Source organism: Bombus huntii, chromosome 7, assembly GCF_024542735.1.
Source record: "Bombus huntii isolate Logan2020A chromosome 7, iyBomHunt1.1, whole genome shotgun sequence".
In the NCBI taxonomy this organism is placed as follows: Eukaryota; Metazoa; Arthropoda; class Insecta; order Hymenoptera; family Apidae; genus Bombus; species Bombus huntii.
The window spans coordinates 880,797-892,732 of record NC_066244.1 but is presented as its reverse complement, the minus strand read 5'-3'; the positions used below and the strand labels follow the sequence as shown (position 1 = coordinate 892,732).

The 11,936-nt window shown below is 43.5% G+C and overlaps 1 long non-coding RNA gene across 1 annotated transcript; it reads right to left on the bottom strand.

Moving 5' to 3' along the window:
- Positions 1–11,397: 11,397 nt before the first annotated feature.
- On the bottom strand, positions 11,398–11,921 carry LOC126867265 (uncharacterized). Its single transcript, XR_007690195.1, has 2 exons — positions 11,726–11,921; positions 11,398–11,630 (listed from the first exon to the last, which is right to left on the bottom strand). It is a non-coding gene; the product is annotated as an uncharacterized LOC126867265 (long non-coding RNA).
- Positions 11,922–11,936: the final 15 nt, after the last annotated feature.

Sequence of the window (11,936 nt, the reverse complement as noted above, 5' to 3'; positions counted from 1 at the left end):
GTTTCTCGAGTACCTAACTACCACGGTTACTTGTCCGGTTCTATAATCATCGTATTTGCACTAGTCCATGTCTTCTCTATTGCATAACGACAACGTGTAACCCAAACGAAGATTCGTTTCACGCCCCTAACCCTAATTCTAATGTAAACCCGACATATATAATGTGTAATAATTAGTAGATATCTTAATGTATACATATTTTTAATTTTTTTATTGTTACTGAAGTTACAGTTATTGAAGTGTGCTATTCATTAAATGTGTTCAGGGAAAGTTCGGTCACCGAGATCACGCTGTTGAACAGTTTGCGAACAATCATTGGATATATGGAAGGAATTACGGTTTAGGACCTGCATGGCCAAATTTTTATGTCCTCTGTTTGGAACCAACTCTATTCTATTCGCGAACAAAGATTCACGATGGAAGTATCCGTCAGAGAGGTTGTCCTCTGCAACTTTACATTGTGAACAGTCCTTGAAGCTGTTTGCGAAGTAACAGCAAGCAAACGAGTTCTATTCGAAAACCAATTGGGGGGCAATTTACGAAGTTCAGTGTTTGGCCAGCGGGCATTGATCTTTAGACGAGCGCTTTACTCCAATGGTATCTCGTAAGATCGAGAGTGGATAGCAATCGTGGGTGTGTAGAAATTTACAGGTTACTATCTTTAAAGAGATTTATCAAAGAACAGAAATATCAAATAACAATATTTGTACAAGGAATATAGTAATATTAATAGAATAGCTAAAATGGCAATCATTTTAATCATAATAATATACTATAATGATGGAAGCTAGAACACAAACGTTTATAATATTATGAAAGGCTTTCGAGTATGTAGAATAATTGAAATCCTTAGAATCTGTTTTATCAATCAATTCGTAGATAGACCTTAAATGGCAGACCCAGTAGAACTTAGAACTGAACTCTGCTCCTCTCTAGCTCATTAAATTTTGGGTGATTCTTGAATCAACGTCTGTGTTTAACCTGAAGTAAGTCTTTAAACCGCAGTGTTGCTAATTTGTTGCTAATTTATATATACAGTTACGTTCAAAAGTTTTTGATAACATCGTTTTACGATAGAAATCTTATAATATAATGGAGTTAACTTGCTCTTTGTCGTAAAATATTGTTGATATCTTGTAGCTATGCCTTTCGCAAGGATAATAGCAGCAACGTGGCCGGTTTTCTTTAGAGCATTATTTTGGCCAGGCCAGGTCAGAATTTCTTTGTCTTTGAAGGTAACTAGTGTCTAATAAGACATTTTCTGAGCGCCGACGTTGACATGCGAATGACATCTCATTGTCCGAGCTTCTCTGAGGCACCGCGATCTCTTCCCAAATTCATTGCCGGAATGACGAGACCTCTTGGAATGATCCACACCTCTTGAAGTCGCCCTAAGGTTGGACTCGCCACCGTCGCCTGGAAGAGATTAACCTCATTTTCGAGGATACGCATCGTTTCACGCAGAAGCGCGTATATTCTAACCGGTCGTACTTTATGGGATGGCTACCTGAGCCTATGAACATAGGTAGCCTTCAGGCCTTTAGAAGGAGTGACAGCTGCACCTCCTCTATCTCCCGCATAATCTCAGCGCCAATGTCGGTAGTTATTCGGACAATTATAGCGCTCTTGACATTGGATACCTGTTCAGAGTCGTCCCCAGAAAGGATAATATGACGACTTAAACTTGTTTTATTAGTTATCAAATGTCCATATCGTAAATTATTATGATTAGTTTATTAATGATAAATGGATTAAACAGATGTTAATTAAACAGAAAACAGTGGTTATTAAACATGACCCAATTGCAATAAACGTATAATAATTAAAACAATTAGATAATTAATTAACAATTTTCGTCAACGCAAATTCAACTCTCTTTTAACAACACTATCTTGATAACGCAATCCGCACTCTCGGACTTCTCAATTCATACTCCTGTTAATTCGTTTATCGTCCCCTAGCATCCCCTTGTCTTTTGTCATAGCCCCAGTACGCATATGCTGAGCAACCGCTTGTTTATAATTCACACCTAGGCAACCGCTTGTTTACGATCCGCACAACACCCCTTAGGCCCCTCGTTCATGATACTACTTTCGGCCGTACCTGACAATCACATCTGCCCTCGGATGTGCTCATCATCACTAATTTCACCCTCACCTCTGACTTCAACAACATCCCACCCTTTCATGCGATTAGCCGCCGTGGTTGTTGTTCGTGACCCTTCGTGTTCGCCCTCTCGTTGTACCACATAGCAGTCATTCCGCAGGACTTTTACCACGCGGTACGGGCCAAGGAACTGCGACTGCAACTTCGGACCAGGACCTGCGTCCTCTCGATCGCCACTAAATCTCCTGTCTTATACGCTGTTGCCTCTTTACGTCTCTTGTTAAACGTCCGTCTGTTTTTAGCTTGAATTTCCTCGATCCGTTTTTTTGCCTTTACGCGTAGCTGATCTCGCTCCTCCTAGAACATCACGGCCCACTCGTCTTCGATCAGCTGCGCGCATTCTCATCCGCGTTCCAAACAAGAGTTGGAACGGGGTAACATTCGTACTTCTGCTGGTGGTTGCGTTCAAATACCTTTGCGCTATCTCTAGGTGTAACCACCTGTCTGGTGTTGGCGGAGACAAATTCGTCAATAGGGGAATAAGCGTCCGTTTCACTCTTTCTACTTGTGCATTGTAGTCCAGCCGTGCTGTATACCTTTCTCATTCCAATAATCCTCAAAGGCAACGGCTGTGAATATCGTCCCGCGATCCGAGATAATTCTTCTCGAATTTCCGAAACCTACAGACTGCTTCCTCAAATGGCGAATAACTTCCGCAGAACTTGTTGATTTTGTGGAATACAACTGAGGTGGTATGGTGATAGGTGCGTAAGGAACTACTCTTGGTGTTTTTAACGAACAATAGTTTATTTAGAACTAATCAACAATCAGAGTTAACAATTAACAATTAACAATTACACTTAACAGACAACTGGTAAACAACTAACAAATAACGATAGACACCGAGAGATCATTCGACGCGTTGCTATGCAAATAGTACCGAGGAGTTACACATTTAATGGCGTAAGACAGACTGCCTGCCCTTTTGTTTCGGAACGCGCAGATTCTTCCCTTCGTAGCCCATCGATATCCCCCACTAGCGTGCATTCATTAGATGTGCCGCCAGTGCTGGCACGTGTATGCTCTTCCGAGAATTCGGCGGAAAGAGTGTGAAGATATCGATGGTACATTGGGCACGTCGGTGTTGCGCTTTGGCGGCGTCGCGCTTTGCATCCGGAGCCGTTGAAAAGTTCCGTGGCCCGTGCCGCCACACAACCAAACGAACTTTGTGAAGGCATCAATCGCCACGAAGATATACCGGTACCTTTTCTTCGTAGATGGCAATGGTCCAAGATGATCGACACGATAAGTGTCAAATGACAACTCCTCCTTGTCAATAGGGTTCAGGAACTCCTCTCGTTTTCCTTATTTTTTCTCCGCAAGGATACAATCGATGCAACTCTGCACTACCTTATCCACCTTCTCGCGCATGCCCACAAACCGATAGTCCCTTTTTAATAACGCTTTCGTTTTAGTGACGCCCAGATGACCGTGTTCGTGAGCTCGTCGAACCACTTGAGTCTGCATTGACTTTGGCACGCCCAGCAATGGTATCTCCTTTATTTCTTTGTACAAAACTTCGTCCTTTGAAACGTATCCGCCAGCTTCGCGCTGTTCGATGTTGTCCCGGATCTACCGCAGATTATCTTCTTGCAAATGCGGCTTCCTTAGCCGTGCAACAATCCTTTGTTCGTCCTCGTTTAGCAGCATGACCATGAGCAACGGATTTCGACTTAACGCGTCGATGTGCAGTATGTTCCTCCCTGGCCTAATTGAATTGCTCTAAAAGAATTGCCCACTTCGCAACACGCTCTGGTCCTTCTTCTCCTCCTTCCTTCCCTTTTTCTCCTGACCTCCATCTCCCTTTCTTTAGAAAGCCGGCATTTCATCGCCTTTGTGCAGAAATCATAAAACCTATTCCAAAACCGCTCCTCCGCGGCCATCTTCTCAACGGCCCGGTTCTCCAATTTAAAGTCTTCACCGATCGCGACCTCCAACTCCGTTCTCTCCTCCGTCCATCTAGGGCGTCATCCAGCACCGCACCACAATCCCAACAACTGGTGTGCGACTCTTTGCCGATCCTATGACGGTACCAGTTAAAGATACCGTGTTACGTAAGGATCTGCATCTGTATGGTAGTTGATCTTCCTCTTTCTTTTGTAGAAGATCAGCGGATCTTCTACCAGTCTCGTAGTTCAATTGTGGGGTTTGTGGAACGCCCACTCCAATCTCCACCTGTCCTCTGCCTCCGTCTCCAAATCCTTCGTTTCTTCTTGCCCAACATGTGCCATTTCTTCAGGGCTCTCGTTGATCCGCCTCTTCACTCCATACTGCTTCCACCGCAACCATTGTAATATCGTAGAATAAATTTGAATTAGAGATCGGTTGAAAATAGAAAAAACCGTGTACGTCGTCCTTCTGTGGTTCGTTTACATTTAAGAGCGCCTATGTGACTAAAGTCACCTAGTTCTTACAGAGATATGAGAAAAACAATAAAGAACGCTAGAGCAGAAGGACGGTTTCGGGTTCAAGGAGCGATGACCGAGAGGTCAGAGTATGCGAGTCGAAAAGCGAGTGTGTTGCGAGAGTCAGAGCGAATTGAGTCGTTGAAGAGTAGAGTCGTTAGAGCTAATTGAGTCGTTGAAGAGTAGAGTCGTTAGACGTTTCGAGTCGTGGAAGAGTAGAGTCGTGAGAATTGATAGAGTTGTTAGAGAGAGAGAGTGTGTGTGTTAGATTCGTTGTGACGAGAGTGATCAAATAACTGTAAAGTTATTTGATATAGATACGAGTATTGCATTTAGTTTCCGTTAAATATCGTTCTCTGTCCAATTTATATCCGTATATTCAGTTTAATATTAATAAATTGTAAGTAATCGGGAAAAAATTTCTATCCTTATTTTCCGATATTACACCATGCCTTGATGTAAATCGGCATGCTACCGGTAAGCACACACAGACCCCCATGTGACACCGTACGGTAGGCGGTAGACGTACGGATCAACGCCGCCCTTTATGCCCTTCTCATGATCGTCCTATTTGTTTCTCTTCCCAGGGAGGAGGCCCATATCGGTGCGCCATATAGAACCACAGACTCCCAGATACCATAATACAGTCTCCTGACTAAATCGTTGGGCCCGCCGACGTCTGGGAGTAGGCTCCGTATGGTGCCCAAGAACTGTTCCGCTTTATCACAAACTGCTTTGAGGTGGGGGAGAATCCCCTAGCACTATCCAACACTACCCCTAAGTACTTCACAACACGGCTAGTGGAAATCTCGCCCCCATCCCCCACGTCGAAGTTAAAAATCGTCGGTATCCTCTTCCTTGTTAAGAGGATAACCTCCGTCTTCTCCCTGGCCAGGTGCACTCCAGTCTCGCAGCACCACCTAGTGGCCAAGGCTATGATCGCCTTTATCTTCTCATTGACGCCGTGGAACCCTCAGAGCTTGAGTAGAACCGCCAGATCATCGGCGAACGCTACTGCTTCGGTATCCTTCTCCCGGTCCAGCGCCTCCAGCACCTCGTTATACACGAGATTCCACAGTAACGGTCCTAAGACCGATCCCTGCGGAACCCCCGCGTAGACGTTCCTCCCTACGACACCGTCACGACAGTGTACCAGTATTCTCCTCTCAGCCAGATAGTCCGCTAACAACTCCTGTAGCCGTCCCGGTAGCCGTCTCCTTCGATCCTCCTCCATTATCCTCTCCCACCTTAGAGTGTAGAAGGCGTTCTTCACATCAGGGGCGACCAGAACACACGCCAGGCCCTTCCTTCTGCACTCTTCAACAACTGCGACCGTCCTATCCAGGGCTTCAAGAGTCCCCCTCCTTTATGAAGAAAGCCATACTGGTCCCTATGAAAGGGATCCAGACCAACGCTCCTTTCGATGAGCATTTTCAGCGTGTGCTTCCACACCTTTCTCAACGCCGACAGTATGCTAATCGGCCTATACGCCGATGACGTCGCAGGATCTTTGCCAGGCTTGGGTATTAGTACCACCCTAGCCTATTTCCATACCGCCGGTATTTTTCCATAGGTATTTATTCCGTTGAGCACTGTCAGGAGAACGCTAGGCTTTTGCTCCGCCAATAATCTCACTACAGTGCCAGGAATCCCATCCACTCCAGCCGCCTTCCTGGAATCGCATTTCCCAACGGCCATCCTCATGTCTACTTCCTCGATGCCTAACCCTCCTTCTTCGCCAGGTAGGATCGATGTTTCTTCCTGTGCAGTTCGCTTCTTCCAACTCTCCTCCTTGCTACGCCCGATCGCCCTTTTCAGCCGCCTCCTAGCATCCTTGAATTCGGCCACCAGGACCTCGGCATCATCCTTGCGGGCCGCCACCGCTCGCTGGGCTCTTTTTCTAGCTCTTAGAGTTCGCTCCTTAACGTAGCGAGCTCATCGCTCCACCAATAGTTGGCGCTCCTCTTCGCATTCGCCGGGTATCTCCTCTTCAAGTCCACGGCACACGTATGCTCCAGACTCATGTGCAGCCCTTCGCCGCATGTCGTCTCGTCAAATTTAAAACCATTTTCGTCATAGACTCCGTCATATTTGTTTAAAAAACTCTCTACATCCATCTCTTTTGTCAAGTATTTAAAGGCGCCACCCTCCACTCGCTTAATATTATCCCTAAACTTATGCTCAATATAAAAATGGTCAGAGGCTGAGTACCAACCTAGGACCCTACTCCCCCTCCAACTCAGCCTTATTCGTCTATTAACACTAAGTATATCCGGGAAATTAGTCCTTTCATTTCTCAGGAAGGAATAGTTTCCCGTCGTCCTAATAGGTATAAGCTCGTTCCTCGTTGTAACGTCCAGCAGACATGTTCCCCTACGGTCCGTCTTAGACCCCCCCCCCCCCCCGCCGAGGAGGTCACCGGCAACCATAATCGCCGGTGCTCTTTTTCTCCCCTCCTTTCTGATCCCTTCCAGTTCCTTCAAATAATCGTTGAACGGGCCCTTACTCTTATTAGGGGAACAATACCCACTGACGCAAAATACGTCACAAACCCTGAACCCTACAATCCCTACATTTCTTATCAGGGTCTCGCTTGCCGCATGTTTTCCATTAAACAGCGTGACCCATATCGATGCATCCCCACCCTCGTCATTAAACCAAAATGGCAACTGCCTATAGGGCTCGGAGATGACCACAATGTCCACCCTGCTTTCGCATACGCACTGCATCATTAGGTCTTGCGCAAGCCTGCATCTATTTAAATTTATTTGTAGAACCCTAACTGGGCCCCCGTCTATTCCAAACACCTAAACGCTCCATAGGGCACGCCAACGAACCCGTTACATGCCTTGCATTTATGCCACCATGTTTCAGGCACATTGCGCATCTCGGCTCTTTATCACAATCTCTCATTATATGCTCAGCGCTGCCGCTTCTCCTACACGACTCCCTGCCATGACATGTAACAGTACACCCCCCAACACATGCCCCAACATGTGGCACCTATAACAACGCCGAATATTATCTATCTGCCTTACAGAAGCTATCGTTAACCCCGTTCTCAGCCTCCTCTCTCTCGTCACTAGGCACTCCACTCGCTGGGCGGACCACCACCGCCTCTTGCGTGCCCCATGGTGCCGCTTTTATAGATTTGACTTCTATATCCGCATTCTCCTCAATTGCCCACTGCGACCTGATCTCGTCCATCAGCTCTTCTTTGCTGGTGAGGGGATCGATGTTCCTTATTTGTAGGGTCGCCCTGTTCACCAGAGCGGTCACCTTCGTACTATCACTCAAGGCGGCTCTCAATTTGGCCGCCTCCTCGCTAACCACCACCGTCCTATCGAATTCAATTAGGCCCGCTCTCGTCCTACGGACCCCCGTGGCTCCCTCCAATGAACTCCTCACCTCCATTATCCTCTTATAAACATGAAGCCATTCGCAACCTTCCCTTCCTCCACCTTAATTAGAATGGCTTCCTTCCTCCTCCTGTTCCTTGGTACGTCTCTCTCTTCGGCACCAACCTGCCGTTTATTTCCCGGACGCACCATCGGAGTAGCTTGCTCTAAGGGAACTTTCCTCTTCCTCTTCCTTTTTTCTACCCTCATCCACCCTTCGGAATCCTCGCTGAAGTCACCCCTTATCCCTCTGTTCTCCCTCCCACGCGCCTCGGCGTATGTGACCTCTCCTCTTCGGGGCCTCTTATACTCCCCAACTCTCATAATTTCAGCCGGCGATACTATCTTTCTTTTTGGGTATCCGCCCTTAGCTATCGTCACTTCTCTCTTCATCTCTGCCCTGTCTGCCCTTTTTTTAACCTCGACAGGCTCTCTCCTTCTCCTTCTTCCTGTTTCCTTGTGATCCCCACACTGCTCCAAGGAAGACAGGATGCTTTTCATCAGGTTGCCATGTCAGCACATGCCCTGTCACGATCAATCCTTTGAAAACTGCGTTTATGAATTTCTGGAAAACAGCTGGTGAATTGCATGATCCGAACGGCACACTAATAAATTCATACTGTAGGAACTGTAAATGCTGTATATTTCCTGCTACTTTCTCCGACAGGAACACGAAAGAATCTATTCTTGGGGTCCAACGTACTGAATACTATCGATCCCTGTGACAAATCTAATTGATCCTCGATCAAGGATAGCGGGTATCTGTCTTTCACTACCTTTCGATTCAGTCGCCTATAGTCGACGCAAATTCTAGTTGAACCATCTTTTTTTTCAATCAACGCGATCCGGCTTGCATAGTCGGAATGTGACTGGCGTATTATTCCGTCATTCAGCCACATTTTGATCTGACCGTTGACTTCGACCTTATCTTGCGGGGATAACCTTCGCGGTCTTTCATAACCGGGAAGATCATCTTGTAATATTAGATTCATTTCAACCCCTACTTCGAGCGTTTTCTGCGGCTTATAATTTCGAATCAGATTCTCTATCGCCTGCTTATATTGTATATTCGTGATATGGGACAAATCTACCTCATGCCTCCCCCACTCCCAACTTTAGCACCCAAATACCTGAAGGTTCTTTCTGGGATTCTTCCGGGTATCCTTAATTTACCAATTTTTATTGCCGGGTCTTTAATAAACCAGGTGTCTTTTTCGCTATTACCTGGAACATTTGACTTTTCTCTGCTGATATTTTCATGCCCCGACCTCTCCAGGTATTTCTGAAGCTCGTCTATCTGGCTTTGTGCCGCCCTCGTATTTTCACCAAGCAAGACGATATCGTCTGCAAAGGCCAACACAGAGACTTTGTTCCCTTCATTTATATTAATGCCACCGATATTCTTTTCGATTACTTCAAGCAGCGGTTCGAGACACAAGTAAAATAGCAGCGGTCATAAAGGATCACCCTGCTTGACTCCTCTGAGAATTTCTACCTCGACCCCTATATTATTATTCGCTTTGATCGTAGTTTTACATCCTTTGTACATTTCATTTATAATTTCAATTATAGGGGTCGGAACGCCTTTTCTCGCCAGACATGGTTTTATAGCTGAATGGGGTATAGTATCGAAGGCCTTAGAAATGTCCAATATTGTGAAAATTCCCCTTCGATTTCTTTTACTATAATTTAAGGCTGCGTTCATTAGGTCAATATTGATTTTACATCCACTTTCGGATGTAAATCCTTTGTGCCTTTGTTGAGAATTGTGGATCTTTGAAGCCGAAATAATGTTATAGGAACATTAAATTTATATTGACAGTTATTACTAAAATAATGATATATTTATTACATGGACGATTTTATATATATTTATCGATACACTTGCACGCGTCTCAGCACCTTCTACACCCGACTCTTCATCGACGACTATTAACCGACTGACTGTTTACATTCCTTTGTTTCGAGACGCTGCGCACACACACATACTTCCACACACTGATATATACATATAAGTATTTCTACTACTTAACTCAGTCCAGCACAGAAAATTACACATATCTCAACAGCCTTATATTTTGATCTATACCCCGTTTTAGCCGCCCATCGAGGATTGATGAGAAAATGCAGCCTAGAATTGGGCCGATCGTAATTGGTCGCCAGTTCTCGACCATATTTCCATCTTTATTAGCCTTTGGTATTAAGGCTGTCCTATTTTCCTTCCATGCGGTCGGAAAATAGGAACTATACCATAATATATTTGTCGGAGATGAAAGAACACCGGAGCCTTTGGAATTTTGGATAATCCCGCAACATTGTAACCTAGAGTCTACTATAGCTGTAATTGAACAATTGTAGTTATTCAATCCGATTGTAATTGTTCGAGAGTTGTGATAATGAGCTTGGGCTCGAGGCGACAGTCAGTCGCCGAACGTAGCCGCGGTCACAGGATGAACGCTTTGTCTAACAAAGGCATGGAATAATTCTATAGCTCTCCTTAAGAAGGAAATAGTTGTAACACTCGACAGCAAACATTCCAACGGTCCCTGTCCCGTAGCTCGCCACACGCAGACCCTGTTCTTCGAGTAAGATGATCGAGTAAGATCGATTGTATATATATATATGTAACTATGCACTAAATTTGAAACGTATGCGATGTATTGAAAGTTTTAAAAGTTTCTTTCAAGTTTCAGATATTTAATCTAAATTAGAGATATATTAGTAAAACATGAAATGAAATATATATATTTACATTATAATTTTTAAGCATATTCGTATTTTTAAACATCATTAAGTAAATTTCTAAATAATTAAGAATATACTGCTTCTTATTAAATAGGTACGAAATGTTTTTATTAGCGAGAAGCTATTAAAAGTGATGGTTGACAAATTGTATCGATATACCACAAGTTGACGAAGTATACCAGTAATAATTTAACAAAGCAAATTCTTCACTGCGATCTTCGAGAGAAATTCCTTGGAATTGGAATTGTTGTAACGAACGCAGCTGCATTTATAACATGCGACATAAGTAAACTCTTTTATATACTAAGCTATTTGATTAATGCTAAGTATGTAAGAAATCTAAAAAGCTTTTAAAATCGTATATTTATCATTGTACTATTGATTTTCCTACCATTTCGAAATGTACAACTTTGAGAGTAATTACTATATCTTCGTTCTTAAATAATGGAGCAGCTAGCGAAAAAAATGAAGGAAAGGCGGAGAAACGATGCAGAATATTCATAACGTGCACGTGATTCATCTGCATGTTTCAGTTTTGTTGTATATTTCACAATCGAACATTTTCTTTTCTCTTCTATCGTACTCTTGTATCTTGTGACGTGACTGTTTCGCAAACAAAAAAGGACGAAACTGTCCGCTTTTCTTCTGTTTTCTTGTTTTTAAATAGAGATGAAAGATATAAAGACATATCTACAGAATTTATTCTATTTCCATTACACTATTTTCATCTAAATCAATTGAATAAATTCTTCTTGTTTACAGGCATAGCTAATAGAGATTTGGATAGTCTAATATGGCTTATTTTCATTCTTTTTCTTAGCTCTAATACTTTCTTTAAATCTTTCTCGCCAAACCTTATAAATTTAAAATTATTCGCACACTGTAATTCATTATTCCAATTCAATAACATTTCACACTGAGTTGCATTTAAAATATCAGGAATTTCTAAAAAATAAAGGAGGGTTTGTACATCAGGATATATTGAAAATAAATTTGGCTGTAATTCTTTACCTATTCCACGTGTATGATATTCTCCTAGTTCTTTCTACTCTAATTATATGTTCCCTCCTAGCATGCTGTCTACTCCTGTTGCTACCTATAGACCTTTTAATAGTAATTTCTTCCATTTCTTCATCATTTCTTGCTACATACCTTTAGATCAAATATAGAACTATAACTAATCACATCTTTAATGTACAATCTCTGTATCATCGTGTGTATA